This window comes from Gambusia affinis, linkage group LG17 (genome assembly GCF_019740435.1).
Source record: "Gambusia affinis linkage group LG17, SWU_Gaff_1.0, whole genome shotgun sequence".
In the NCBI taxonomy this organism is placed as follows: domain Eukaryota; kingdom Metazoa; phylum Chordata; class Actinopteri; order Cyprinodontiformes; family Poeciliidae; genus Gambusia; species Gambusia affinis.
In genome coordinates this window covers 591581-598863 of record NC_057884.1, presented here as the reverse complement: position 1 = coordinate 598863, position 7283 = coordinate 591581, and the positions used below count along the sequence as shown (strand labels likewise).

Here is a 7283-nt window from a genome sequence, read left to right as displayed (position 1 = left end):
TTACTTCATGAGGAAACTGCGAGAAAGCAGGTGTTCATACCTCTTTTGAAGGGAACCTTTTCTGTTCCAGTGGACAAACTCCGCCCACTCTGAGTGACACTCAGCAGAAGTGGAGGAAAACATGAAAACTCTGCATGACTCATTTATCTTGATTTTAATCAGCGGGTCAATTTGACCCAGATCACTATATGTGTCTCAAGTTCAATTATAAACATCACCCATTGAAAAAAAATAAAATAAAAATGTAACCTAAAATTATTTGCTAAAAATCAATTTCAACAAAATTATTGTTTTGTTTGTAGGTTTTTTCAGTGGACATAAAATATGTAAATTCCATTTTTTATGTCCAAATGAGTAAATGAGTAAGTTGTCATCATTGATCCTTTATTTGTGAGAATAAAAAAACATCATTGCACAAATATTGATTGAAATGGTTAGTAGTGGAGTTAATAATCAGATAGAAAAATGTTTTGGAGGAATTTTTTGGTTTCTGACACTATTGCATGATTAAACAGATTTAACAGATGATTTAACTGTCAGTAAAAGCTGATTATTAGAACGTAGGGTTCTGGACACGGACTGAGATTTTAAAAGTTCCAGAAGATAAGGGGGAGCTAATCCATTTAAAGCTTTATAAGTTAATAAGAGAATCTTAAAATCTATTCGATAAAAAACAGGCAGCCAATGTAAAGAGGCCAGTATGGGCCTTATATGGTCACGCTTCCTGGTTCCTGTAAGAAGCCGAGCCGCTGCGTTCTGGATCATTTGAAGTCGCTGCATCTGTGATTTATCCAGACCTCTATATAATGAATTGCAATAATCCAAACGAGATGTGATGAAGGCATGGATAAGTCCTTCAAAGTCTTTTAAACAAAAATAAGATTTAACTTTAGCTAAAATACGCAGGTGATAAAAACTTGATCTAACGACAGAGCTAACTTGTTTATCTAGCTTTAAACAACTATCAAAAGTAAAACCAAGATTCCTAGCAGAGGTCTGACAAAACCGAGCTAAAGAACCAAGAATCATGCATAAAAATGCATTTTATTTATTTATTTGAACCTCACTTGGTTTAAATGGAATGACAGGGAATCACTGATGGCAAGCACAGAATGACAAGTTCCCACTGAGTTAGCATAAAGAGACACAATTTCCAAGATGGCTGAAAAAATAAATAAGACAAGATTTAGCAGTTAAAATATGAACAAAACCTAATTTGTAGTTTAATTTTTTCTTAACAATGTGACATTGTTGTCACTGCTTCCTGAAATGTGATGTACTGGAAAAACATGAGTGACACATTATTAAACCATTTCAGATATGGGACTGATGATCTAACCAAAGAGCAATAGGTTAATATGTAAAGGAAAATATGAGGTACAGCAAGTTTAGAGTTTAGATGTTTTATTAAACATTTGTTTAATTTTGATTTCAATAAAACTCAAGAAAGAAGTTTCCAAAGTCAGAACGTTTGGGCATGTATACATGAGTTACTTATGAATAAGCAAAAAAAAAAAAAAAGAGTTTAAAAAAATTAGGACATGAGAGTGAAGGCATTAGCTTAACTAGCTACAGCAATTCAATTCAGTTTATTTGTACAGTGCCACATTACAACGAATGTTTTCTCAGAGCACGGTACATAAAAGCCAATCAGTAAAAGTGATCAATTTTAAAAAGAACACAGCAGAATCTTCACTTTGTTGCAGTCTCCTGTTAAAAGGAAGAAGAAGAAAGAAGAAACCTCCATCAGAATAATCAGCCTTCTGCCTTGACTGGCTGGTTTGAGCATAGCTCACATTTTAAATTCAGAATGCTGATGATACATTTACATAGACTACTAACACTTAGTACCTTACATCCATTCTCCGATTTTATGAGCACATGGAAGACTTTCCAGGGCATTGGATGACACATGTGTTGACCAATCGAATTCAATTAACTTGAGAAAATCCTCTACTTTTGTTTTTAAGTCATCATCCCTTTGACGCAGTGCTTCTCCTTGCAAAATGTATGAGACTTTCAAAAGAGAATAGCCCAGTCTTAGTGCTGTTGAAGGCTCTGCAAATCTGTTGGTAAACTCATTAAACCCAGTCATCTGTTTTACTGCTTTAAGAACCATGTAGAATTTTCTTGGGCAGATCATGTCCTTCAAAAAGACAACATCCTTGTCAATGTCTCTTGCCACAAGAACAAGTCTGGCAAGTTCCCTCATCTTATTTCTGATGTCTGGTCGATGGCGTACAACTTCTCCATTTTCGAGGAACATTCTCTCACCCAGTGAAATAATAAGGGGGTCGGCCTTTACTAACAGCGAGATATTGTCATCTATCATTTCCTGGAGAACCGTTTTAAGTCCAATGGAAATCTTAGCATTCGTGGGTATCATCATGGAAGAACTTGTCTGAATTCCTCTTGTCACAATGGGAGCTTCTGTCTCTTGGAGTTTGCAACGCTTGTGGTGTCTCCACAGATCCTTCTTCATGAACATACCAAAGCAAAACATGCAAGGTAGGTAGTCCTCTGCAGCTACCTTACTTGTTGGTTGCCTTTTTGGGATGATTTGTCCTTCCCCAGAGGACAGGACAGAACAGTTGTGTTCATAGTTTCCCATGTTTACTACTTTGGTCAAAAGCAAGGATTGCATTTTCGATCCTGTCTTGTGTGCGAGTGCCTCGGCCATATCAGGTTGGTCTGAATGCTTCTGCTTCAGATGTCTTGTGACTTTTGCGTAAGGTTTTCCACAGTAAAGACAATAATTCTTCTTGTCATAGACACGTTGGTGTGCAGTGTTTGAAGATCTTTTTACTGTGACTTTATGTTGTTGAGACTTACTGCCCTGTGATTTCTGTTCAGGTTCAGAAGGTGTTTCTCTGATGATTACTTCCTGTTCTGTAGTTTCTTCTTCCTTTGATTGTGAGTCATCATCTACTTCTTCATCTGAGATCATCAGAGAACGGGAACGCTTTTTCTTGACGGTCTGAAAAAAAATTAGCTCATTAATCATTTTGCAAAGAAAAGGATATCTTATTCACATCACTTCTTTATACACAGTTATGATTTTCTTCACTGCTTCTTAAACATACTCCAACATGCTCCAGCAAGAATTCTCCTGGCTCAATGTTTCTGGTGGCAATAACTCCATGACCTGAAAAACATGACCAGGGTTTCATTGAGCTTTGCATTTACAGTCCCACAATGTTCAAACTGGCTGAACCTTGCTTGAGAACATATAATAGTTATATAGATAATAAACACAGACTGCAGCAATATGCAGCTCAGTGTCGTACTCCACACCAACCCAAATGAGGTTCTTTAAAAGTAGAACCTTCTTCAGAAAACACAAAAGTTTATATTCTCAAACAAAATCATACCTTTGTCTTCACTGATGAATTTCTTCTGAAATATGTCTTTGTCCTTCTCAGAAGCAATGAAGTGCAAGGCTTCTTCTTCAGGACAAACTCCTTTAGGATTCATTGTCTCTGTAAAAATGTAAATTAATATTAGACATGGTACACTGTCTTAAAACCTTAGCTTGATTGAAAATGACTGTTTATACAAAAGGCAACAAAAGCTTGTTAACACGAGTGACTTCATGAAAAGATCCAAATCTGTTAGTATTGTTGCTTTACAGACTAAATAGAACACAAGGGAGGAATTTTGTAAAGTGTGGAACTTACCTGTTGTTATGAGCTCAAAACCAAGAGCAGAAAAATCTCCAAGCTGGTTTTTATCCTCCAAAATGTTGCAAAGTGGTCAACAGTCCACGAGACAAAACAACAAAAAACAGTTGAAAGAAATCCAGGTTTGAGTTTTGTCCTCTCAAATGTGGCTGTGCTCAGCAGTTCCAACAGATCCTCAAAAGTCTGTAGGAATAACAGTAGAAAATGTGAGGTCTGCTCTGTCCTTCTGGGAAGAAGAATGTCTCTCTCTGCAAGGAGCCCAGATTATATGCAGTCCTCTCTGAATCCAGGACATTCGAAGGAACAAAAGAGTGAAGGGTTGCATTTGTTTTTGAATGGTGGTACTCACCTTCTGCACCAAGCAAACGACTGGGTGTCTTATCTACATCACAAGTGTGAAACTGAAGGCCCACAGGCCAAATGTGGTCATCAGAGGTTTAAAGAGGAATTAGATACATGCTTTACTTCTCTGATTTCATCATGGACATGTTTGGTACCCACAAAAACATTCTAATCTAAAACAATTTTTACAAATACCAGACAGATAAAAGTGCAAGCAGGGGCGGATCTAGAAAAATATCTACAGGTAACAAGAGGGGGGCAAGGATGAAAAAGACGATCATTTATCTGAACTCTAATTAAGTCCTTTGTTACTCAAAACAATGTAACATTTGAATTCAGTAATTACTGAAATAAATAGTTAAATACAGAAATATATCTTGTTCATGAGTTCGTTACAAATTCACTTTATATGACATTGCATTTAGTAAAATATATCCTGTCATACAGTTTCTACTGGGCCTCTGAGGGCCACAATAATGCTCATTTGGCCCTCAGTGACATCACTGAAGAATATTATTGCAATAGATGCATAACAATAATGAGGGACTGTATGTACATTTAAAGAGTTTTAAGTCAGTCAAAGCTTTTTTCTGCTTTCTGAGGAATCTTTCATGTAAAAATCACCAACTCATCTTGATGGTTCTGTTACATGACATGGCTGCACTTAAAGTACTTGGGAATTATTAGAAAAGTTCAAATTGGCAGTAATTGATGCTTTTGATATCATTTAATAACAAATATAAATATTGAAGTGTGATGTGAACTGTGTAGATATTAGATCTATGAAGCCTGTCCTGAATGTTCATATATGGATATTTTTACAGTGCAGTCATGTTCAAACTCTACTAAATCTTTTTCTGTTGGCTGACAGAAACAGTTTAGACAATGTCATTTCTTTGAATTAACCAAGTAGATCAACAGTAATCATGCTTATGAAACTTCATTTGTCTCCAGAACATGTTACAAGCCTCCATGTGGCCCAAAACTGCACAGTTAAATGTCATTGTGTGTTTCATGCTCTGTGTCTTTGGAAGGACAAACAGCAGATCTTCAGCCACTTTAAGAGGCTTTGGGAGAACTACCTCTCACCAGTAACACCAGTAAGAGGAACGGCGTTCTCTCACAGGAGGAAATAACAAAAGGCTTGGCTTCTTTCTGTCAGGATCTGGGTTTATGGAAGTCTCTCTCCTCATTGTCTCCCTGTTGGGAGCAGCCTGGAGCAGAGTCTGTGCATCTGCTGCTTGTTGGGATGATCAGCCAGAGAGAATTCAAGGAGCTGCTAGTCCTCACCTCTCCTATAGTGGGGTAGCCTCTAACTGCTAGACCTTCTCCAGCAAAACTCTAGGTTTATTGTGACTTTCTTGAGAAAACCTCAGCTCTGTCTCTCTGTCTCTCTGTGTCTCATCTCCAGGTATTAGCCAGAACCCAAACCCACAGTCCCACCTGCAGCTCTGAACCTCACCTGCCTGCTCATTTGCTTCAGTTCATAGCTCATTCTTGCTGGAGAAACTTGCCTCTGACCCCTCAATTGTTTGCCCGTATCTAGCCTGCTTCTTCCTCCCCCCACTGAGAAGCCCTCCAGGAGACCTGAACTAATTTCTCCTGCTGTCCTATCAGACATTCTGTCCTCTCCTTGCACCGTCACTGACCCGTCTCTCCGCTTCCAGACGATCCCTGGACCCGATCCAAAGAATCACCTGCAAGAAACCTGTGATGGTACATTTTGTAAATAAATTCTTAACTTACTGTTGCTTCACGGGTTTGATTCTGCATGTGGGTCACAGACTACCCTCGAACATGAGACTTTTACCTGCATTTGTATCTGGTAACTGTTTAATTATCCCAGGTTGAGCTCAAACTGGTTTCTATAGAGGAGGAGGGGCTGGCTAAATGTTCTATGTTAATTTGGATTGTTCAGACTTGCATATAAATTAGTGGTGCTCTGGGTCCGATACCAGAGTAAAGTACTGTGATTTGATTCAAAGTGGGGGAGGTAAAACACCAATAAGTTATTTGGGTAGAATTTAAAGGGATCCAGGACTAGTTGAACATGTTGGCATAAATATTTTGGAATTTTCCTGTTAGCAATCAGGAGCCCAATCATTAGACCATTCACACACCTGCTATAAACATATTGCATTTCTGGCATTAAATACATGTATAATATAGGACGCATTTATTGGCCAACTGATTTACCGACCAGTTGATTACTGAGCACCGATTTCCTTCATTTTGGGGGATCGTGATTGGTCGATACTTACATGTGAATCCCATCTTAGGCTAGTTTGGTTTGGAGAGCTTTCTTACTTTATGAATAAAATCTTTAAAACCTTTTTGTACTAAGTCATGTAATCTTTGTTTTGCTACATTTATTAGATGATTTTAAATATTTAAGTTAGTTTAAAAAAAACAAAAGAGAAGACATATATTAAGTGAATACTTCAAAAAAACACAATAATAGCAAAACAAAGTGAACACAAGGTTCATGTTTCTCTATAGAAGATATTTTCTAGTTTCAAAAATAACTGAGCACCAAAGGTGGTCAAATCTAGATTTGATCTTCTACAGTATAGCCTGTCACTGAGGTTTGTAGTTTCAGGTGATTTAATTACACTGTTGCATGACAAATAAAAAAAAGAGTCAAATTATAATTGTTCAGTATTTCTCAGTCATGCACCTCATCGTTGCTCTTACACACTCAAGAAGCTTATTACTTCTGCACAGTAATAATATCTGGCCCATCAGAGATCTGACACACACACACACACGAACACGAACACACACAAACATTAAGCAATGAGACACTGAAATCTAAACAGCGTAAAGTTCTGGTTAGTTTATCCACAGATTATATCAAGGAGCAAACAGAAGAGGATGTTCAGGAGCTGCAGCCTGAAGCCTGCAGCAGATCTTCTTCTGATCTGCTGCAGCAGCTCTGTGATGTCTAACAGCTCTGCAACAGGCATACTGAGAGACACACACAGGCTTCTGGTTGGGGTTTTTCTTTGTTACCAGGGAGGTGGAGCTCAGACAGTGCATACCTCAGTTGTCAGGAGTTGCTGTTGGGAAGCCAGTAGTTTGTCTCTTGGTTTAAACTCAGAGGTGATCCTACACAGTTTTAATTTTGACAGGGCTTTTTTTTTTTTCTTCTTTGGGAAAATGACAAACTTTTGTGCATTTTATTGATTTATCTAGGCTACAAAACCAGAACTTAAACATTTATTTGGAGATCCTAGTTTTTTGAACAAGTACTTATGAAAG

At 37.7% G+C, this 7283-nt stretch overlaps 1 long non-coding RNA gene across 1 annotated transcript; it reads right to left on the bottom strand.

Annotated features, from left to right (window-relative positions):
- Positions 1 to 3126: 3126 nt before the first annotated feature.
- LOC122819210 lies at positions 3127 to 4128 on the bottom strand. Its single transcript, XR_006368572.1, has 3 exons — positions 3678 to 4128; positions 3372 to 3479; positions 3127 to 3145 (listed from the first exon to the last, which is right to left on the bottom strand). It is a non-coding gene; the product is annotated as an uncharacterized LOC122819210 (long non-coding RNA).
- Between the last annotated feature and the right edge of the window lie 3155 nt (positions 4129 to 7283).